The following is a 25,462-nucleotide window of genomic DNA, read 5'->3' on the forward strand; positions in this document are numbered from 1 at the left end:
GCATCTATCAAGTGACTCAAAGTCAAGTGATTCAAGTAATCCATCGGTATGGAGTTTCTTCATGCGTTTCACTCCAATATGACCAAGACGACAGTACCACATATAAGTAGAATTATCATTCAATTTAATTCGCTTAGCATCAATGTTATGTATATGCGTATCACTACTATCGAGATCTAACAGAAATAAGCCATTCTTTTCAGGTGCTCGACCATAAAAGATATTATTCATAAAAATAGAACAACAATTATTCTCAGACTTAAATGAATAACCGTCTTGCATTAAACAAGATCCAGATATAATGTTCATGCTCAACGCGGGTACAAAATAACAATTATTTAGGCTTAAAACTAATCCCGAAGGTAGATGTAGAGGAAGTGTGCCGACAGCGATCACATCGACTTTGGATCCGTTTCCAACGCGCATCGTCACTTCATCTTTCAGTAGTCTTCGTTCATTCTTTAGTTCCTGTTTCGAGTTACAAATATGAGCAACCGAACCAGTATCAAATACCCAGGTACTAGAACGAGAACCAGTGAGATAAACATCTATAACATGTATATCAGATATACCTTCTTTCTTTTTCTTGACAAGGCCGCTCTTCAGATCAGCCAGATACTTGGAGCAATTACGCTTCCAGTGTCCCTTCTCCTTGCAGTAATAGCACTCAGCATCAGGCTTAGGGCCGTTCTTAGGTTTGACAGGAGGCATGGCAGCTTTCTTGCCACCCTTCTTGAATTTTCCCTTAGACTTGCCCTGTTTCTTGAAACTGGTGGTCTTGTTGACCATCAACACTTGGTGCTCTTTCTTGATCTCAATCTCAGCAGCTTTTAGCATGCCAAAGAGTTCAGGTAACTCCTTGTTCATGTTCTGCATATTGTAGTTCATCACAAAGTTCTTGTAACTTGGTGGCAGTGATTGAAGGACACGATTAATCCCCAGTCTGTTAGGAATCACTATTCCCAAGTCACTGAGTTTCTTCGCATGCCCGGTCATGGCGAGCATGTGCTCACTAACGGAGCTGCCTTCTTCCATCATACAGCTGAAGAAATGTTTCGATGCTTCATAGCATTCCACGGCCGCATGAGTCTCAAATATAGCTTTCAGCTCATTCATCAACTCATGAGGATCATGGTGCTCAAAACGTTTTTGAAGATCGGATTCTAGACTGCACAGGATGGCACACTGAACTTGAGAGTACCGAGTTTTCCGAGTTGCGTAAACAGCTTTTACTTCATCGGTTTCAGTTTCTGCAGGAGGGTCACCTAGCGGTGCATCAAGCACAAATTGCAGATTTCCGCCAGAGAGGAAGATCCTCACATGACGGAACCAGTCGGTAAAGTTGCTACCGTTGCTCTTAAGCTTTTCTTTCTCTAGGAACTAGTTAAAATTGATTGGGGACGCCATCTCTACAACATATATTTGCAAAAGTTTAGACTAAGTTTATGACAAATTGAGTTCAAATTTTAATTCAACATAATTAAAAATCTAGGTGAACTCCCACTCAAAACAATATCCCTCGCATTGTCTTAGTGATCACACGAACCAAATCCACCACACCTAAGTCCGATCATCACGAGACAAGGTGTGATTTCAATGGCGAACACTCAAAGTGTTCATCATATCAACCATATGATTCATGCTCTACCTTTCGGTATCACGTGTTCCGAGACCATGTCTGTACATGCTAGGCTCGTCAAGGTCACCTTAGTATCCGCATGTGCAAAACTGTCTTGCACCCGTTGTATGCACTTGTTGATTCTATCACACCCGATCATCACGAGATGCTTCGAAACGACAAGTCTTGGCAACGGTGCTACTAAGGATGAACACTTTATTATCTTGAGATTTTAGTGAGGGATCATCTTATAATGCTACCGTCGCGATCTAAGCAAAATAAGATGCATAAAAGGATTAACATCACATGCAGTTCATATGTGATATGATATGGCCCTTTTGTCTTTGCGCCTTTGATCTTCATTTCCAAAGCACGGACATGATCTCCATCATCTTCGGGCATGATCTCCATCATCGTCGGCGTAGCGTCAAGGTCAATGGCGCTGTCTTCATGATTGTCCTCCATGTAGCAACTATTACAACTACTTTGAAATACTACTCAACATGAAATTTAAAGACAACCATAAGGCTCCTGCCGGTTGCCACAATACAATAATGATCATCTCATACATATTCATCATCACATTATGGCCATATCACATCACCAAACCCTGCAAAAACAAGTTAGACGTCTCTAATTTGGTTTGCATATTTTACGTGGTTTAGGGTTTTCGAGAGAGATCTAATCTACCTACGAACATGAACCACAACATTGATACTAATGTTGTTAATAGAAGAGTAAATTGAATCTTCACTATAGTAGGAGAGACAGACACCCGCAAAGCCTCTTATGCAATACAAGTTGCATGTCGAACGAGGAACAAGTCTCATGAACGCGGTCATGTAAAGTTAGTCCGAGCCGCTTCATCCCACTATGCCACAAAGATGCAAAGTACTCAAACTAAAGATAACAAGAGCATCAACGCCCACAAAACCATTGTGTTCTATTCGTGCAACCATCTATGCATAGACACGGCTCTGATACCACTGTAGGGATTCGTTGCATAGAAAAAAAAATTTCCTACCGCGAACACGCAATCCAAGCCAAAATGCAATCTAGAAGACGGTAGCAACGAGGGGATTATCGAGTCTCACCCTTGAAGAGATTCCAAAGCCTACAAGATGAGGCTCTTGTTGCTGCGGTAGACGTTCACTTGCCGCTTGCAAAAGTGCGTAGAAGATCTTGATCACGGCGCCACGAACGGGCAGCACCTCCGTACTCGGTCACACGTTCGGTTGTTGATGAAGACGACGTCCACCTCCCCGTTCCAGCGGGCAGCGGAAGTAGTAGCTCTTCTTGAATCCGACAGCACGACGGCATGGTGTCGGTGGTGGTGGAGAAACCCGGCGGAGCTTCGCTAAGCGTGCGGGAAGTGGAGGAGCGGGGCGGCTAGGGTTTGGGGAGAGGGGGCGTCGGCCACTATAGGGGTGCGGCCACCTTGTGGTGTTGGGGTGGCCGGCCCCCTCCCCTTGGCCCTCATTATATAGGTGGAAGCCCCAAGTGTTGGACTACAAGTCTCCGAATAAGACTGATACGTCTCCAACGTATCTATAATTTTGATGTTCCATGCTTGTTTTATGACAATACCGACATGTTTTGTTCACACTTTATGTCATATTTATGCATTTTCTGGAACTAACCTATTGACGAGATGCCGAAAGGCCAGTTGCTGTTTTCTGCTGTTTTTGGTTCCAGAAAGGCTGTTCGGGCAATATTCTCGGAATTGGACGAAATCAACGCCAAACCTCCTATTTTTCCCGGAAGGCTCCAGAACACCGAAGGAGAGTCGGAGGAGAGCCAGGGGGCCCCACACCATAGGGCCGCGCGGGCCAGACCCTGGCCGCGCCGGCCTAGGGTGAGGCCACCCTGTCAGCCCTCCTGCGCCGCCTCTTCGCCTATAAAACCCCTTTCGACCTAAAAACGCAGTACCAATTGACGAAACTCCGTAAAGACTCAGGGCGCCGCCACCGTCGCGAAACTCCAATTCGGGGGACAGAACTCTCTGTTCCGGCACCCTGCCGGGACGGGGAATTGCCCCCGGAGCCATCTCCACCGCCGTCTTCACCGCCATCTTCACCGCCATCGTCGCCTCCATGATGAGGAGGGAGTAATCCACCCCCGAGTCTGAGGGCTCCGCTGTAGCTATGTGGTTCATCTCTCTCCCATGTACCTCAATACAATAATCTCATGAGCTGCTTTACATGATTGAGATTCATATGAGTTTTGTATCACTATTCATCTATGTGCTACTCTAGTGATGTTATTAAAGTATTCTATTCCTCCTGCACGGTGTAATGGTGACAGTGTGTGCATCCGTGTTAGTACTTGGCGTAGGCTATGATTATGATCTCTTGTAGATTATGAAGTTAACTATTGCTATGATGGTATTGATGTGATCTATTCCTCCTACATAGTGTGAAGGTGACAGTGTGCATGCTATGTTAGTACTTGGTTTAGTCGTGTTGATCTTTCATGCACTCTAAGGTTATTTAAATATGAACATTGAATTGTGGAGCTTGTTAACTCCGGCATTGAGGGTTCGTGTAATCCTACGCAATGGTGTTCATCATCCAACAAGAGAGTGTAGAGTATGCATTTATCTATTCTGTTATGTGATCAAAGTTGAGAGTGTCCAATAGTGAAAGCAGGATCCCTGGGCCTTGCTTCCAAGCCTCGAATCTCCGTTTGTTTACTGTTTTACTGCGTTACTACTGCTGCGTTACTACTGCTTGTTTACTGTCCTGGGCAAAGCACTTTTCTGGTGCCGTTGCTACTATTTATTCATACCACCTGTATTTCACTATCTCTTCGCCGAACTAGTGCACCTATTAGGTGTGTTGGGGACACAAGAGACTTCTTGCTTTGTGGTTGCAGGGTTGCATGAGAGGGATATCTTTGACCTCTTCCTCCCTGAGTTCGATAAACCTTGGGTGATCCACTTAAGGGAAAACTTGCTGCTGTTCTACAAACCTCTGCTCTTGGAGGCCCAACACTGTCTACAAGAATAGAAGCACCCGTAGACATCAAGCTATTTTCTGGCGCCGTTGCCGGGGAGGAAAGGTAAAAGGCACTCATACTTCGGTTCCAGGTTAAGTACTTTTCTGGCGCCATTGTGTTTGTGCTCGAAGCTATTTCCTTTAGATCCTGCAATTGCATCTTTTTGTTTCTTGTTTTACACTAGTTAGGCATAATGGAATATAACTATGAGCTTCTTGATTTATTTCCTAAGCTAAGACATGAATTGTGTGATGCGAAAATTAAAAAACCTATGGAACCTCATTTGCATGCTGGTAGCAATATTATTGGTATGAACGCAATCACTGCTAATGCTATGAATAAGTCTAAGCTTGGGGAAGCTAGTTTCTGTGATCTTTTTGGCTTCCCATCTTTAGGGGAGAAAATTTGTTCTGATAATGCTTTATCTCCCATATGCGATAACTCTAATAATGCTTGTGATATTTTAAATCCACCTACTGCAAGTACTTCTTTCAAGATACCCATGAAAATTATTGAACGTGTTATGGATAACCGCTATGAAGGGGATGGAACTGTCCATCCTGGAGATCATTTACAGTTTTTGCATGAATTATGTGGGTTATTCAAGTGTGCAGGTATCTCTATGGATGAAGTGAAGAAGAAGCTATTCTCTTTCTCGCTAACTGGTAAAGCGGCGCATTGGTATAAATTATTGGAGAATAGTCATTCTCTTGGTTGGGAGGAAATTGCATCTCTCTTTTATTCTAAATTTTACCCTCCTCATGAAGTGCATATTGATAGGAATTATATTTATAACTTTTATCCTCGTGATGGAGAGAGTATTTCTCAAGCGTGGGGGAGATTGAAGTCACTAATGCTCAAATGTCCCATTCATGAGCTCCCCCGTAATATTATTGTTAACAAATTTTATGCGAGGCTTTCAGGACAACACAAGGACTATCTGGATGCCTGTTCGGAGGGATCTTTCACAAGCAAGGAGGTTGAAGCTAGGTGGGATCTTCTTGATCGGATTGAGGAGAACGCTGAAGGATGGGAGAACAATGAAGGTAAGGAGTCAGGTATAAATTATGATTATGAATGCATTGAAGCTTTTATGGATACTGATAAATTCCGAAATATGAGTGCTACTTATGGTCTTGACTCTCAAGTTGCTGCAAATCTTTATAAAGCCTTTGCTTCTCATTTTGAATTGCCTAAAAAGAATTTTGATAAGTATCATGAACCTTTTAAAGAGGCTTGCATGAAGAATGAAATTGTTGATAATTATTGCAATAAGCATGCTCAAACTCCTAAGAATGCTATTTCCTATAAGCATGTTAATTTTTGTGGAATACATAGACCTTGTGGAATTAATCAAATCAAAGATGAATATTGTATCCATCATGCTAATGAAAAAACTAGAAAGTGGTTTAGGGCTCTAGATGATCTTGGTAAAAAAGTTTGTGCCCTCTATCCTTTTATTTGTGAAGTTTGCCATGAAGTGGGTCATTTTAATTTTCAATGCTCCTCCAATGATAATTTGAACCCAATGAGTGCTGCAAATTTGTATTGTGATGATGAAATTACTCCTAATCAGCATGATGAACTTACTTTATTTTTGGGGTGTGAAGAACTGTCGAGAAAAATCTCTTTGTTACATATGAGTGATCTTGATATTGATGATGTCCTGCATGGGTGTTTTTCTTATTGCATTGATAATAACCATACAAATACTTACATACAAAATATTTTAGAAGATGACACCTTGCCAAAATATGATAGGACCGCTGTGTGTTTTCAACTAATTAATGAAAAGGAGGGATCCTCCCAAGTTTCTTCTATTGTTTCTGAAAGTAAATCAGGTTATGCGGACAAGCCACCCTTCAAGCCTCTTCCTCCTAAAGAAGGGAACGAGGAGAAGGAAGAGAAGAAGAAGAAGAAAAAGGGAACGAAGAAGAAGAAGAAGGAGAATAAAAAGAAAGAGGTAACGGCGTATCCCCGCGTGAATGAGATAACGCTAGGTAACCGTAAGTATGTTGCTCCTAATGATTATTGTGATAATGAATCTGAATACGATGATTTTCCTATGTCCTTTACATACATTAGCAATCATGATTTGAATGAGCATGCTACTTTTGATATTGCAAATCTCTGGGAAACTAATTCTGAAAATGATGATGACAATAATTGCCATAGTGTCAGTGCTATCCATGCTTCTTCCCATAATGATATAGAAATCTCTAAGCTTGGGGAAGAGGTGTTTGAAAATCCTTTAGCTACTGGTCATTATGTTCTTGATACATCTCCTTCTAATAACAATAATGGTGTGGACACAGATAAACCGACTGTGAAAGATAACTATTCTATTTCCTATGATGACACTGTTCCTCCGATCTCTGATGATTATTATAAAGAATGCTATGATATAGGTTCTAACTATCCTTATGAGGCTTGTCATAGTCATGATTGGATTACCAAAAACAATTCGCTTAATATGCAACTTGTTTACCATGTTCAAATTCTTGATAATAATCTTGCTCCAATTACTATTAATGAGAATAACTCTTCTTATGCCAAATTTAATGATACTTCTATGCATATGAACCATGATAAGAATGTTTTAAGTGATGGGTATATTGTGGATTTCATCAATGATGCTACTGAAAGTTATTATGAGAGAGGGAAATATGGTCGTATGCATCTTAATAATATTAAGTTTCCCCTCTTTATGTTGAGAATCTTGAAGTTACTCGTGTTTTATCCGCTTATGCTTGTCACTTTGTTCTTCATGTATTCATTTGTGTACAAGATTCCTCTTCATAGGAAGCATGTTAGACTTAAATTTGTTTTGAATTTGCCTCTTGAAGCTCTCTTTTTGCTTCAAATACTATTTCCTGCGAGTGGATCATTAAAACAGTTGAGCCCATCTTAATGGCTATAAAGAAAGAACTTCTTGGGAGATAACCCATGTGTTATTTTGCTACAGTACTTTGTTTTTATTTTGTGTCTTGGAAGTTGTTTACTACTGTAGCAACCTCTCCTTATCTTAGTTTAGTGTTTTGTTGTGCCAAGTAAAGTCGTTGATAGTAAAGTTCATACTAGATTTGGATTACTGCGCAGAAACAGATTTCTTTGCTGTCACGAATCTGGGCAAAATTCTCTGTAGGTAACTCAGAAAATTATGCCAATTTACGTGAGTGATCCTCAGATATGTACGCAACTTTCATTCAATTTGAGCATTTTCATTTGAGCAAGTCTGGTGCCCCTTTAAAATTCGTCTTTACGGACTGTTCTGTTTTGACAGATTCTGCCTTTTATTTCGCATTGCTTCTTTTGCTATGTGGGATGGATTTCTTTGTTCCATTGACTTCCAGTAGCTTTGAGCAATGTCCAGAAGTGTTAAGAATGATTGTGTCACCTCTGAACATGTGAGTTTTTGATTATGCACTAACCCTCTAATGAGTTTGTTTCGAGTTTGGTGTGGAGGAAGTTTTCAAGGGTCAAGAGAGGAGGATGATATACTATGATCAAGGAGAGTGAAAAGTCTAAGCTTGGGGATGCCCCGGTGGTTCATCCCTGCATATTTCAAGAAGACTCAAGCATCTAAGCTTGGGGATGCCCAAGGCATCCCCTTCTTCATCGATAAATTATCAGGTTCCTTCTCTTGAAACTATATTTTTATTCGGCCACATCATATGTGCCTTACTTGGAGCGTCTGTATGTTTCTTGTTTTTGTTTTTGTTTGAATAAATGCTTGTGTGGGAGAGAGACACGCTCCGCTGTTGCATATGGACAAGTATGTCCTTAGGCTTTACTCATAATGTTCATGGCGAAGGTTGAAACTGCTTCGTTAATTGTTATATGGTTGGAAACGGAAAATGCTACATGTAGTAATTGGTATGATGTCTTGGATAATGTGATACTTGGCAATTGTTGTGCTCATGTTTAAGCTCTTGCATCATATACTTTGCACCCATTAGTGAAGAAATACATAGAGCTTGTTAAAATTTGGTTTGCATGAGTGGTTTCTCTAGAGTCTAGATATTTTCTAGTGAGGTGTTTGAACAACAAGGAAGACGATGTATAGTCTTATAATGCTTGTAATATGTCTTTTATGTAAGTTTTGATGTACTATTTCGTGCTTGTGTTTGCTTCAAACAACCTTGCTAGCCTAAAACCTTGTATCGAGAGGGAATACTTCTCATGCATCCAAATCCTTGAGCCAAACAACACTATGCCATTTGTGTCCACCATACCTACCTACTACATGGTATTTCCTGCCATTCCAAAGTAAATTGCTTGAGTGCTACCTTTAAACAATTCAAAATTTATCACCTCTGATTTGTGTCAATGTTTTATAGCTCATGAGGAAGTATGTGGTGTTTATCTTTCAATCTTGTTGGGCAACTTTCACCAATGGACTAGTGGCTTCATCCGCTTATCCAATAATTTGCAAAAAGAGCTGGCAATGGGATTCCCAGTCCCAAATTAATTAACTTAAATAGACACTCCTCCATGGTATGTGATTGTTGGACGGCACCCGAAGGATTCGGTTAGCCATGGCTTGTGTAAGCAAAGGTTGGGAGGAGTGTCATCATAATAAAACTAAAATAAAAAGGCACTCCTTCATGGTATGAGATTGTTGGCAGGCACCCGATGATTCGGTTAGCCATGGTTTGTGAAAGAAAGGTTGGAAGGAGTGCCACCCAAAAATAAAATAAAATGGGAGCCGCTCTTTGAAGGTTTGTCTGGCAAGGGGGTTAGAGTACCCGCTACCATTCGTTGACAACAACATACACCTCTCAAAACTTTATTTTTATGCTCTCTTTATGTTTTCAAAACCAAAGCTCTAGCACAAATATAGCAATCGATGCTTTCCTCTTTGAAGGGCCATTCTTTTACTTTTATGTTGAGTCAGTTTACCCATTTCTCTCTATCCTAGAAGCAAACACTTGTGTTAACTGTGCATTGATTCTTACATACTTGCTTATTGCACTTGTTATATTGCTTTGCATTGACAACTATCCATGAGATATACATGTTACAAGTTGAAAGCAACCGCTGAAACTTAATCTTCCATTGTGTTGCTTCAATACCTTTACTAAGAATTTATTGCTTTATGAGTAACTCTTATGCAAGACTTATTGATGCTTGTCTTGAAAGTACTATTCATGAAAAGTCTTTGCTATTCAAGAATTCATTGCATTTACATTGTTTCGAATCACTGCATTCATCTCATATGCTTTACAATAGTATGATTAAGATTATGGTAGCATGTCACCTCAGAAATTATCTTTTATCGTTTACCTACTCGAGGACGAGTAGGAACTAAGCTTGGGGATGCTGATACGTCTCCAACGTATCTATAATTTCTGATGTTCCATGCTTGTTTTATGACAATACCGACATGTTTTGTTCACACTTTATGTCATATTTATGCATTTTCTGGAACTAACCTATTGACGAGATGCCGAAAGGCCAGTTGCTGTTTTCTGCTGTTTTTGGTTCCAGAAAGGTTGTTCGGGCAATATTCTCGGAATTGGACGAAATCAACGCCAAACCTCCTATTTTTCCCGGAAGGCTCCAGAACACCGAAGGAGAGTCGGAGGAGAGCCAGGGGGGCCCCACACCGTAGGGCCGCGCGGGCCAGACCCTGGCCGCGCCGGCCTAGGGTGAGGCCACCCTGTCAGCCCTCCTGCGCCGCCTCTTCGCCTATAAAACCCCTTTCGACCTAAAAACGCAGTACCAATTGACGAAACTCCAGAAAGACTCCAGGGGCGCCGCCACCGTCGCGAAACTCCAATTCGGGGGACAGAACTCTCTGTTCCGGCACCCTGCCGGGACGGGGAATTGTCCCCGGAGCCATCTCCACCGCCGTCTTCACCGCCATCTTCACCGCCATCGCTGCCTCCATGATGAGGAGGGAGTAATCCACCCCCGAGGCTGAGGGCTCCGCTGTAGCTATGTGGTTCATCTCTCTCCCATGTACCTCAATACAATAATCTCATGAGCTGCTTTACATGATTGAGATTCATATGAGTTTTGTATCACTATTCATCTATGTGCTACTCTAGTGATGTTATTAAAGTATTCTATTCCTCCTGCACGGTGTAATGGTGACAGTGTGTGCATCCGTGTTAGTACTTGGCGTAGGCTATGATTATGATCTCTTGTAGATTATGAAGTTAACTATTGCTATGATGGTATTGATGTGATCTATTCCTCCTACATAGTGTGAAGGTGATAGTGTGCATGCTATGTTAGTACTTGGTTTAGTCGTGTTGATCTTTCATGCACTCTAAGGTTATTTAAATATGAACATTGAATTGTGGAGCTTGTTAACTCCGGCATTGAGGGTTCGTGTAATCCTACGCAATGGTGTTCATCATCCAACAAGAGAGTGTAGAGTATGCATTTATCTATTCTGTTATGTGATCAAAGTTGAGAGTGTCCACTAGTGAAAGCAGGATCCCTAGGCCTTGCTTCCAAGCCTCGAATCTCCGTTTGTTTACTGTTTTACTGCGTTACTACTGCTGCGTTACTACTGCTTGTTTACTGTCCTGGGCAAAGCACTTTTCTGGTGCCGTTGCTACTATTTATTCATACCACCTGTATTTCACTATCTCTTCGCCGAACTAGTGCACCTATTAGGTGTGTTGGGGACACAAGAGACTTCTTGCTTTGTGGTTGCAGGGTTGCATGAGAGGGATATCTTTGACCTCTTCCTCCCTGAGTTCGATAAACCTTGGGTGATCCACTTAAGGGAAAACTTGCTGCTGTTCTACAAACCTCTGCTCTTGGAGGCCCAACACTGTCTACAAGAATAGAAGCACCCGTAGACATCAAAGACCCGAACCCAAAACCTTCCATGTGATAGGGAAACCTACCCAAGGTGGGAATCCCACTTGGGGTGGGATTCCCCCCTTCCATGTGGGGGGGTGGTCGGCCCCCTTTGGGGGAGTCCACTTGGGACTCCTCCCCCTCTAGGGTTGGCCGGCCATGGAGGTGGAGTCCCTTTGGGACTCCGCCTTCCAAAGTGGTTTCTTCCGGACTTTTCTAGAACCTTCTAGAACCTTCCATAGAACCTTCCGGATCATTTTAAATCTTATAAAATGACTTCCTATATATGAATCTTATTCTCCGGACCATTCCGGAACTCCTCGTGATGTCCGGGATCTCATCCAGGACTCCGAACAAATATTCGAACTCCATTCCATATTCAAGTTCTACCATTTCAACATCCAACTTTAAGTGTGTCACCCTACGGTTCGCGAACTATGCAGACATGGTTGAGTACTCACTCCGACCAATAACCAATAGCGGGATCTGGAGATCCATAATGGCTCCCACATATTCAACGATGACTTTAGTGATCGAATGAACCATACACATATGATACCAATTCCCTTTGTCACGCGATATTTTACTTGTCCGAGGTTTGATCATCGGTATCACTCTATACCTTGTTCAACCTCGTCTCCTGACAAGTACTCTTTACTCGTACCGTGGTATGTGGTCTCTTATGAACTTATTCATATGCTTGCAAGACATTCCACCGAGAGGGCCCAGAGTATATCTATCCGTCATCGGGATGGACAAATCCCACTGTTGATCCATATGCCTCAACTCATACTTTCCGGATACTTAATCCCACCTTTATAACCACCCATTTACGCAGTGGCGTTTGATGTAATCAAAGTACCTTTCCGGTATAAGTGATTTATATGATCTCATGGTCATAAGGACTAGGTAACTATGTATCGAAAGCTTATAGCAAATAACTTAATGACGTGATCTTATGCTACGCTTAATTGGGTGTGTCCATTACATCATTCATACAATGATATAACCTTGTTATTAATAACATCCAATGTTCATGATTATGAAACTAATCATCCATTAATCAACAAGCTAGTTAAGAGGCATACTAGGGACTCTTTGTTGTTTACATATCACACATGTATCAATGTTTCGGTTAATACAATTATAGCATGGTATATAAACATTTATCATAATCATAAAGATATATAATAACCACTTTTATTATTGCCTCTTGGGCATATCTCCTTCACTTACAATAGTATTGATCAAGATTATGATGGCATGTCACTTCAGAAATTATCTTTGTTATCGTTTACCTACTCGGGACAAGTAGGAACTAAGCTTGCGGATGCTGATACGTCTCCAACGTATCGATAATTTCTTATGTTCCATGCTACTTTATTGATGATACCTACATGTTTTATACATACTTTATGTCATATTTATGCATTTTCCGGCACTAACCTATTAACAAGATGCCGAAGAGCCAGTTGCTGTTTTCTGTTGTTTTTGGTTTCAGAAATCCTAGTAAGGAAATATTCTCGGAATTGGACGAAATCAACGCCCAGGATCTTATTTTTCCACGAAGCTTCCAGAACACCGGGGGAGATACGAAGTGGGGCGACGAGGCGCCCACACAACAGGGCGGCGCGACCCAGGCCCTGGCCGCGTGGCCCTGGCGTGTGGGGCCCTCGTGGCGCCCCCTGACCTACCCTTCCGCCTACTTAAGCCTTCGTCAAGAATAGTTCCAGTACCGAGAGCCACGATACGGAAAACCTTCCAGAGACACCGCCGCCGCCAATCCCATCTCGGGGGATTCAGGAGATCGCCTCCGGCACCCTGCCGGAGAGGGGAATCATCTCCCAGAGGACTCTACACCGCCATGGTCGCCTCCGGAGTGATGTGTGAGTAGTTCACCCCTGGACTATGGGTCCATAGCAGTAGCTAGATGGTCGTCTTCTCCTAATTGTGCTATCATTGTTGGATCTTGTGAGCTGCCTAACATGATCAAGATCATTTATCTGTAATGCTACATGTTGCGTTTGTTGGGATCCGATGAATAGTGAATGCTATGTTATGTTGATTATCAATCTATCATCTATGTGTTGTTTATGATCTTGCATGATCTCCGTTGCTAGTAGAGGCTCTGGCCAAGTTTTTGCTTGTAACTCCAAGAGGGAGTATTTATGCTCAATAGTGGGTTCATGCCTCCATTAAATCTGGGACAGTGACAGAAAGTTCTAAGGTTGTGGATGTGCTGTTGCCACTAGGGATAAAACATCAATGCTATGTATAAGGATGTATTTATTGATTACATTACGCACCATACTTAATGCAATTGTCTGTTGTTTGCAACTTAATACTGGAGGGGGTTCGGATGATAACCTGAAGGTGGACTTTTTAGGCCTAGATGCATGCTGGATAGCGGTCTATGTACTTTGTCGTAATGCCCAATTAAATCTCACACTACTCATCATAACATGTATGTGCATGGTCATGCCCTCTTTATTTGTCAATTGCCCAACTGTAATTTGTTCACCCAACATGCTTATTCTTATGGGAGAGACACCTCTAGTGAACTGTGGACCCCGGTCCATTCTTTTACATCAAATACAATCTACTGCAATACTCGTTCTACTGTTCTCTGCAAACATCATCATCCACACTATATATCTAATCCTTTGTTACAGCAAGCCGGTGAGATTGACAACCTCACTGTTACGTGGGACAAAGTACTTTGGTTGTGTTGTGCAGGTTCCACGTTGGCGCCGGAATCCCTGGTGTTGCGCCGCACTACACTCCGCCGCCATCAACCTTCAACGTGCTTCTTGGCTCCTACTGGTTCGATAAACCTTGGTTTCTTACTGAGGGAAAACTTGCTGCTGTACGCATCACACCTTCCTCTTGGGGTTCCCAACGGGCATGTTAACTGCGCGCCAACATCAATATTTTACTTGTCCGAGGTTTGATCATCGGTATCACTCTATACCTTGTTCAACCTCGTCTCCTGACAAGTACTCTTTACTCGTACCGTGGTATGTGGTCTCTTATGAACTTATTCATATGCTTGCAAGACATTAGATGACATTCCACCGAGAGGGCCCAGAGTATATCTATCCGTCATCGGGATGGACAAATCCCACTGTTGATCCATATGCCTCAACTCATACTTTCCGGATACTTAATCCCACCTTTATAACCACCCATTTACGCAGTGGCGTTTGATGTAATCAAAGTACCTTTCCGGTATAAGTGATTTACATGATCTCATGGTCATAAGGACTAGGTAACTATGTATCGAAAGCTTATAGCAAATAACTTAATGACGTGATCTTATGCTACGCTTAATTGGGTGTGTCCATTACATCATTCATACAATGATATAACCTTGTTATTAATAACATCCAATGTTCATGATTATGAAACTAATCATCCATTAATCAACAAGCTAGTTAAGAGGCATACTAGGGACTCTTTGTTGTTTACATATCACACATGTATCAATGTTTCGGTTAATACAATTATAGCATGGTATATAAACATTTATCATAAACATAAAGATATATAATAACCACTTTTATTATTGCCTCTTGGGCATATCTCCAACAGAGAGTCGGAGTCGGAGGGGTTACGGGGGCGCCACACAATAGGGGGGCGCGCCCCCCCTTGGGCCGCGCCGCCCACACGTGTGGTGGCCCTGTGGCTCTCCTCTAGTCCCTCTCGGGTGTTCTGGAAGCTTCATGGAATTATAAGGTTCCGGGCGTTGATTTCGTCCAATTCCGAGAATATTTCCTTACTAGGATTTCTGAAACCAAAAACAGCAGAAAACAGGAACTGGCACTTCGGCATCTCGTCAATAGGTTAGTTCCACAAAATGCATAAATATGACATAAAGTGTGTATAAAACATGTAGGTATTGTCATAAAACAAGCATGGAACGTCAGAAATTATAGATACGTTGGAGACGTATCACTCATCATTCCTCATCCTCCTCAAAGATGATCTCCACGACGGTGCCTCATCCTCCTCAATCACAACCTTCTTTCCTCGGTTAACATAATCGTTCGGAGTGTATCGTTTTGGAGCCTTGCCCCTTGGCTTCAACTGGTAAGCAGACCGTGTGGCTTGCTTCTTGCCTCGACTAATGCTTTGACTCAGAATGGCGTCGTCAGTAATCTTCACAAACATGAACACATGATATTAGAAAAGTTGAAATTAGTAAGCACATGTTTGACAGCAACAAAATAGTCCATACCTCCGCCTCTTCAGAAGAGGATGTAGCAATTTCGCCGTCGCGGCAACCTAGCAAGTTGGCTAACCGCCGCATCTTTCATGCAGTGTTCTGCGTCATGGAAATCATGGTTACAAAGCCATCCGAACATAATATATTACATTCAAAGTTGGTGATCATACCTTAATGAAATGCCGCAACGGTCCGATAGGCTTTTCATCTCTATAGCTCTGATCCCAAATAACCTCGCACTCCTCAGCTATTTTTTGGACCGTTGTGACAAACATATTATACACAATTTGAGCGAGCACATGCCAATATAGATGATGTACTAGCTAATGAGAGAATACATTACCACGAAGTTCAGCTCGGAAGCAATAGAAGTCGATCTCCCTTTGCGAGCAGTCATGTCGTGCTGGCTTTGCGCAACCTCATCGAACTCGATGGGGTCGTCCAAGATGTCGTCATCATACGCGGGGTTCACTAACTCGATACGCGTGCTTTGATGAAACCATTGGAGATAGTTGTTGAAAGCGGCCAAGTTGTGAGGGACAATCTCCACATGGCCAGCATTCCGTATCGCTTCCAAACAATGTTGGAACGCTGTGACGTGGCCTCTATGATGGACAGGCCAATTTGTGATCTTCCTCCGCCGCTGCCTATCAAGCCTGCAAGAATCAAGAAGTTAGATTCTATCGCTTCAATCAACAAGCTTCCATCGCATGATTCAAGAAGTTTACCTATGAAGCGCATGGTCCGTGTCTTGCCACTGAGGTGGGCACTCCTGATACAGCCCAAACTGTCTCATCACTCTGTGCGGCTGGTGGTATTCAACAAGCCACATGCATATGAGTGGGCAGCGCATACGCCAGAAACGCGCCTCCTCCGTGCACTTGGGGTTGAGGTCAGCCATCCCCGTGCCAATATGGTAATAGGTACCATATGGCTCCCAATCCACCTGCAGCATACAAATATTTCAGAGTTTACAACATGCCAGTAGAATTTATGAACTCGCATTGCAAAAGAATGATGGATTAAAATCGGTTACCTGCTCAGCTGTAAGAGTGTCCAACTCCTCAGTGTAGTGCCTGTACATGATCTTTGGATCGCTCGTCATCTCCGAGACATTGTCCCAAAGATATGCCCAAGTCGGCTCCCGATCAAGGTTGTCCCGGTAATGAGGCCATGGCCTCTCTGTCATACTCTTGATCTATGAAAAGCCTGATGTTCCCTGTCATACTCTTGATCTATAAGATACACCATCCTGCATGTTTACATAAAACACTATATTATGAGCCATTTCTAACAAATATGAGGAACACATACATGAAAATATATCCAAATAAGCCATCACACATACATCACATACATACATATACATACATAAGAATATGGATACATACATATCTAGGGTTCCTACACCATATTATGAGCCATTCCTAACAAATATGAGTTATTCCATCACAAATACTAGGCATATGTAACACATTTGAATGCATTTGCTAGGCAAATATTAGACATTTCAACACATACATACATGTAAAATTTCATATCTAGGGTTCCAGCAAATCTATGGTTAAACACATGCATACATGAGGCTATCAATTTCAACACATAGAGTATAATTTAGATTTCACCAACCAACATTTCAAATCTAGTTTCCATGTCTAGGGTTCATGTACAAATCTAGCAAGATCTATGAAATTAGTGGATGAATGGGAAGGATTCGAAGGGGATTACCTTGAGGAATGGATGGGGAACGATTTGGCCGGTCAGATCTGACGAATTTGTGGCCGATTTGGTGGGGGGAGGAGAGGCGGCCAGCGGCGGCGGTTCCTTGCTTGCAGAGAAGAAAAGAAGAGAGAAGAAGAAGAGGGTCGGGCTCGGGCGGGTGCCACACATAAGTGGATGGGAGCGGCGCCACACATCCTACCACATCAGATCGGTGCACACCTCAGCGTTGAGGACACCACGTCGGATGGGGGAGTGGCGCCGCACGCACGGGCGCCACACAGTGAGGTGTGGCGTCGATGTGAGGAGCGCCACACAAAAGGGTTAGATGGGTGAAATAGTTTTTGCCCGATGGTCAGTCTGTGCTGTAGTTTCAGAAAATAGTTATTTTTGTGTAAATCGCCGGAATCGGATGCCGATTTTAAGCTTCCCATCGGACCAAAGCAGCACCGTAGGATTTTTTTTGTTTGGACCGTGCGGTCATATCCCACTCAAATGCATATGAGTTGCCAGCTTCCACGGTCTGCTTCCTAAAGCTACTCCCCTAAATCACGTCCCATCTAGTAATTGTTAGCACTAATTAAGTGAATTTTCTTAGTAGTTAATCAAAATTTATTCTAATTTTTAGGAAACTATTTTTTAACAGGTTAGGAAACTATTTCAGGATTTTAAAGACACAGTCTAACGATTAAGGTATATGCGTTATATGCTTGCATAGGCAAGCAAATTTATTTCCAATTTTAGTAGGGTTTGCTTCCCATGCGATTGGAAGGTGTGCTTCCACAAGACAAATATTTTTCTGTTATACCAAAAGAATCTGATTCTAATGCAATGCAATAAAATTGTGCTTCCATGGAATGCAACAAAATAAAATTAAGTGATCACAAAATTACTTTGGCTGTCATAAATATAGATATCATAAATATAGATATGTTTCAAATGAACTCGGGTGTGCTTCTAAATAAATAAATATTTGCTCCTAGCGAATAGATAGAGTTTCTTCCATGGAAAAATTAATTTGAAAATCCATATTTCACAATAGGACGATAACTAATGACAATTGTTTACTTGCTTCCTCCACACCATGCTTCTGTGCATTCCACCACCACCGTCCACAAATCACATATTTCTATAAGACCAATAATGAGTAATATTTCAATTGAGTATGCTACCTGCTTCCTACTCAAAGTTTTTTTTACTTCCATTGCAACTAAAATTGGCATGGAGGTCTGGAGTTTTTGTCATCTAGCCACAATGATGGTGACGATATGCTTCCTTATGATGGTTGTATTGCTTCATTCCGATTGGGGCATGCGTTGGCGATTGTCGTGCTTCCTTCATACGATGGATCGACATGCTATTTCCCAAGGCTAATTAGTGCTTCCTTCATATTGTGGTTGCGCTTCTTCAGGCGCATCAGACTGATTTTGACCATGCTTCCTTAGTGATCGTGCTTCATTCCTATGGTGGTTGTGCTGCCTACAGATGGTGGTCTTGCTTCCTACTGTAGCTGAGTAGTCTAGGGATCATATCAGCAAGGACGGATCAAAGCTGCAAGGCTGCTACATGGATAGAAGGTTAGCGAAGGTCCCCATGCCCTCATTGACAGTCAAGTAGGCCAGCTTGAGGATATCATATCAGCAAGGACGGATCAAAGCTGCAAGACCTATGCAAGTGGAGAACACCAAGGCATAGTTTCGTGCAGTTGGTCGCCATTGTAACATCCCAAAAATTCAAAATAAAACAAATGAATTTCCCTAGTTCCAAATTTTGGAACCAACAAAAACTTTTATAAATTAAGTATGATCCATAGTGACCTTGCTTAATTCTTGTGCTATTGCCATGATTGCTCGTTATAGTAGTTTGAAATAATCTTAAACCCTAAACCTCACCCCTCTTTTCACCATCTTAGTTAAAATAAAATAAAAGGTAAATAAATAAGAAAAAGGTATATGTGCCTATGGCTATATTCATAAAACATTACCCTAATCTTTTCTACTTTGCTTAGAGGTTTGGAAAACCTTCATACACCATACCTAGTACCTATTAAACCAATTCCAAGTGGTTTCCAAGAAAATTAAAAAGAAACTAAAAATGCCATAGAGGCATATGAGAGTAAAATAGCAAATATGTGAAATTTAAGAATCTTGACCCTAAGTCTTGTGGTGAATGGTGGGATCACTTCCATATACCATTTCAACACTCAACAACACCATTTGGGTCAAGCCAAGTCAATTTCAAACCCAAATGCAACATATGCATAGAGGCATATGTGACACATAGCCATAATACCCAATTTTTGCCCTATGACTTTAAACCTTGACCAAAGGTTGGGAAACCATCTCTCAACCTATTATAACACTAAATTGACCCTAACCCATGTCCAAGTAAAGCAAGATCAACAATTTACAAGTTTAATGAAATATGACACATCACCTCTTATGTGTTATGGCCAAATTTGCAAATCTTTGAACAAGACCCTTTGAATTTGGTTCAATGGTCTTAAAATGTTTCTAAACTAATAAGAACCACATTAGAGCCAACCAAAGTCAAATCAAATGGAGAGAAATCACATAGCGAGAAAATCCCCAAAATTCACTCACATACACTTAGCCAAATTTGCAAATCTTCAACCAAGGCCACCATTGCTTGATTTCTTGCTTGTAGAATACTTATATATGATAAACAAACACATTTGCATCAAAGAAACAAGAATCAAATCAAAGGAAAAACTCAAAACCATCTCACATGTGATGATGGTCATTTGTGTGATTTTTAACATGATCCCCTCTTTACCCCTCTGGCTTTGACTTTTCTTCAACCAAACTTGGTCAACTATGACCATGTAATCCAAGACCATGTCAAGGTCAACAACTTTCATGTTGACCATCCCTGCTGAAGTTGACCAGGTTGACCAGTAGAGTTTTGACAAGTGGTGATGTTGAAATTATGTGAAGATGACCCATATTTTGAAACTTTGCAAATCTTCACCAAAATGAACACCACCACCACCTTTCCAACCCTTTATTTATATGATTAAGCTCCACCAAAAAGAAATCCAAAATTTGAACAAAAGCTTCATGCGGCAATTGTGTCGAGCACCTTGTGTGCATAATCTGGAATTCATGTTACATGCTATTATTCAGAGGATTTTGGCCTCAACCCCCTTTTACTTGTGATGATCACCACCCTCTGCAACCCCTGCATCAAGCCATGTCCTTGCACCGTCGATTAAAGCGTGGAGAAAACCTAAACTAAGCAATGCCGTGCACCATGCCGGCCATGCTTGCCACTCCTCTCTCTGGCTTTCCCCTCTCTCCTTCACCTTGTCATCAAGCACCTATGTACTCCCCTAAGCACGCCTGCACCATCCCTACGCAAAGAGACACACACAAGTGGCCGAACCAGGCGCGCCCATGCAAGCCCAGGACCGTGCCAGGCACGCGGTGACCGCGCCCCGACCCAACCCTGGACACGCCAGGGCGTCACCGTGCCCAGTCGCTCTCGTCCTCCTCCTGCATCCCTACGTCTGCATCGAGCACCACCTCCCTCGCCTCTACCCCGTGGACAAGCCCCCTAGCCCGCGCAGGCACCATCATCACCATCCTCCTCCGCTTTTGGCCGCGCACGCCGTGGCAGAACCCACACGCGCCCGAGCGATCCTATCGCGCCCTGGACGCAACAGCTACGCCTTGAGCATCGCCTAGCCGTCGCCTACACGACGCCCCCATCGCCTTGCCCCTTCGCGTCCTGAATCGCCGGCGCCATTGACGACCGGCCGCTCCGCCATGGCCACCCAGCGCATCTATAAATAGAGCCCTTCCCGTGCTTCAAGCTCCACACCAAACTTGCTCTCCTCCTCCTCCTTGACCTCCTCGAACCCCTCTCTTGCCCCAATTTCACCGGAGCAGCTCCAATTTGAAGCCGACGGCCGCCGGAGACCGCAGATCACCGTCGCCGATTCACGCCGCCCCGAGCTCCACCGACGGTACCAGACGCTCCCTCGTCCTCGACAACGACGCCCAGCACCCAGCAGAGCACCGCGGGAGCCTCCATCGCGCCGCCGACCCCCTACCCCACCGGCGCAGCGAGCTCTCCTCCCCCGTCGACAACGACGACTCTCAGCCGTGCGATCTCCATCTGATCTAACGACGCACGTTACCAGGTACCGCTTCGGCAGTTATAAGTCGCTGACGCCTGGGCCCCAGCTTGTCAGGCGGCCCACTCACACTGGCTGTGCTTCTGGGCTGTGCCTCGCCGTTTGAAATCATTTGGGCCCGTAGGCTTTTCCCGCGCGGCCCATCATTTCAAATCTCGTTTAATTGTTTTCATCCAATTTTCAAATACTGGTCTGTACTATAAATTAAATAGTTCAAATTCTACAAACTCAAATTTAGCAAATCAAAATGTTCTGGAAAGCTTATGATTTGCTCTAACTAACCCCACTGGATTCAAACTCATACCTTGTGTAGTTTTTGAATAGCAAAAATAACAAAACAGATACTTTCCAGTATTCAAATAAATATTAAAAATCAACCAATTTGAATTTTGAAGTGAATCCAATTGCAATAATTCACATTTAACAAACCCTAATTTACTATGTAAAAATATGATATGGGTTTTGTACATGATCATGGGCTAGAATCAAAATATTGGCTATGTAGTCAATACTAGCTCATTTAAACTATATCCAAATTTTTGAATTTAAATCTATGAGGTGTAGCACCTCATTTAAATCCTTTCTCAAGTGATATGAAGTAATGTGTTGACCTTTTTTTTACTTAGGCTCATACTTGCTCACTTGTAGAAATTAAATCATAATAGTATTTAAATTGCAAAGGTTATTTAAAACACATGAGATAATGAATCTCATTTAAATCACTTTTCTCAAATACTAAGTGTGAAGTGTTGACCTTGGTCAACATGGGAGCACCCCTGGTTATTTGAGAAGATTAAATTTTAAGAAGATTCAATGAGAGGAAATTATTTCTCCAAACCAAATAGAGAAACCCTAATTTCCAACTTTCAATGAGAGGAAATTATATTCCTAATGTTAAATAAAGAAACCCTAGTATAACTTGTGAATAAATGTAAGTAGTGATGCTAGATCAATTGTGTGAGCCATTAAGGCTAATTAAGAATACTTAAGTGTTGTATGGTGATTGTATCCTCGTATTCGTTTATAGACGCTAGTACCGGAGACTATCAAGAGGAAGAGGTCTTCTACCAAGAGGAAGAGCAAGAAAACTTTGAGCACATCACCAATCAAGGCAAGCTATATTATGGCAAGCTATTACCAATGCAAGCTAGGCTAATGCAAACTATTTTGGTTGCAAGTTTATATTCTTGCAAAGTGCAAAGCTCTACAAGAGCAAGGCACCATTACATTTTACTTTATGAACCTATCCCAAGTTTTTACTTTACAAGCTTTACTTGATTTTATTTAGCAAAGTTACTTTTTGATTTATGATTCACTTGGTTTAGTTATAGAGTAGTACAAGAACATCACACTTAGCCTAGCAAGCTCCAAGATACTTAGCACCCCTCATAACTAGTTGCTAGTGCTCAAGATTAAAAGTGACTACTCTAGTTGGGAATTTGTGAAGTGAAATGACCTTGAAAACCTTGGAATGATGAGTCATTGTATTGAGAGATTTTTGAAGGTGAATATGACTGGTGAATGACTTGGTGACTTTTCCAAAAAAACACTGATGGTTGGGTTCGGATGCGATACCATTCCAATTTTACAAGTACCCCCATAATACCTGAATCTGGGTAAGGCTTGGCTGGAAACTTATGTATTTTAGTATGGGTTCCCTCTGAACAAGCGTCATAGGGGTTATGCTTGAGGCTGCCTCCGTACTGGTGAAGTGATGTGAAATGACGTGAAATGAGGTGAATGTCCGGCCCAAGCCCTGTGCAGTTCCAGTGCCGTATCGTCTGTCTTCACTGGGAGGCCAAGCTCATGGGGAGAGGTGCCTATACTAGGATATGTAAATGAAAGGTTAGGATTGGTAGTTCGCGTACTGCGTACGATAAATCAGGGCCAGTTACCCCTGACGAACTATTGCAATTGTTGTGGCACAAGTGTACAACCTCTGCAGAGTTTAACCTATTCGAATAGCCGCGTCCTCGGTTATGGACAGTTGGAAAGGCCATACTGTTCCGTCATCAGAACGTTTCCAAAAATATGAATGGTGACTTGTGATTTGAATTGAAAGGTGACTTTGACTTTGAATCACAACTGAGTTGTGGGAATGACACTAATGTTCCCACTTGAGTTAGTTGAGCAAATGAAGGTTTTTGATTATTAAAGTGTTTGCGAAATAAAACTGGCTTTATGCAAATGAAACTAGAGCTTAGACCCCCTTACTATAGTTGATAGTGTTTACCTTAGTATTAGTTTGCGAGTACTTTAAAGTACTCATGGCTGTGTCCCTGGCTATTCAAATGGCCAGACTATGAAGACGAGTACCAGAACCCGGAAGAAGGACATCAGGACGTCTACGACAACTAGGATCACTCCTGACGTCAACAGTTGCCTGTGGAATAGATGGACTACTACTACGCTACTTTCGCTTCCGCTATGTGTTATGTAATGAATAAATAGAACCTCTATTATTGTAATGAGACTGGATCATGTGATCCTTTATTTGTAAGACGATTATGTGTTGTAATGAATGATGTGTTGTGATATCAATCTATTATGTCTCGCAAAAACAATATTCCTGGGATTGCGAGGAATGGCATAATAGGCATCTGGACTTAAAAATCCGGGTGTTGACAAGTTGGTATCAGAGCCATTGTTGACCTTAGGAGACCCTAGTTAGAATGGACGTCTGAAAATTTCAGTTTCAAAACAAATGAAATGACTATTTAAGAAAAACTTATTCTCCCTCTTATCATTGAGATCTTTTTCAAATAAGGAAGTTATGCTCTATTCTTCTTATACTATTACCTAAAATTTTGACACACTTCTCTAACTTGCTCATCATAATTCTTCACAGATGGAGTACAATTGGGAGTGCTATCAGCTTGGTCACGGAGGAGAACTGCGGTTCGAAAAGGATTTGAAACAACTGGTTGAATATCTAGGACACCCGTATCCCGAGTTCTTCGGAATACCCCTCAAAAACCAATCCGGAGAACCACCTCGGTGGGAAGTTTCCACTGATCTCCGAAGGAAGCTTGGAGCCCCGGTATGGGAAACCATCTGGTTTTCTGTAACGGGAAACACTTGGAAGGAAGGACTAGTCAGAGCTATGCAAGAAGCAATTTTCCGTCTGTGCGGACAAAATGAGAACCAGATCAAGAACACTCGCTTCATCTACTACCCAAGACAAGATTCCATGGGAAGACCGATGACCATGCCACCACGTACGGAGATGAACCCATATGTAGCACACCAGGACTTCAAGAAGTACAAAACCCGCAGGGATTTGGACAACGCCCTCGCCTCTCGCCAAGCACATTACCCGTGAAGAAGAAGAAACCACCATGACGAATGAAGAATAGTACTACTAAGTCACTTGAGTAGGTGTGAGTTTATATCAGGATTCCCTTGTATCGTAGAGCGATGAATGGTTCTTCAAACCAACGGTGTGTTAGTTTTGTAATATGTGATGCTTGGTATGAATGAAAAAGTGTTGTTGGTTTTTACCCCCGCAACACTACTCAAGTTTTCAATATTATGAACTTTTTAAACTGTAACAAAACAAACCATAGCAATTTCCCTCTTATCTTATCATCTACATCAATGTTTAGATGGCCCCACCAACCCGCAACGCCACCCAGGATGCCATGATGCAACTGCTGCAGACGATGATGGCAGACCGCGAAGTCGAGAGAGCTGAACGCCAAGCCAACATTACCGCACTGCAACAGATAGCTCAGAACAATCAAGGCCACGGAAACAACGATCACCCTGGATCGAAGCTGAAGAACTTTCAGCACACCAACCCTCCGATATTCAACAAGACTGAAGAGCCCCTTGATGCTGATGACTGGCTCCAAACAATGGAGAACAACCTCGAAGTTGCGGGAGTTGAAGCCGCAGAAAAAGTACTGTTCGCCACCCACTATCT

This window comes from Lolium perenne, chromosome 3, assembly GCF_019359855.2.
Source record: "Lolium perenne isolate Kyuss_39 chromosome 3, Kyuss_2.0, whole genome shotgun sequence".
Lineage (NCBI taxonomy): Eukaryota > Viridiplantae > Streptophyta > Magnoliopsida > Poales > Poaceae > Lolium > Lolium perenne.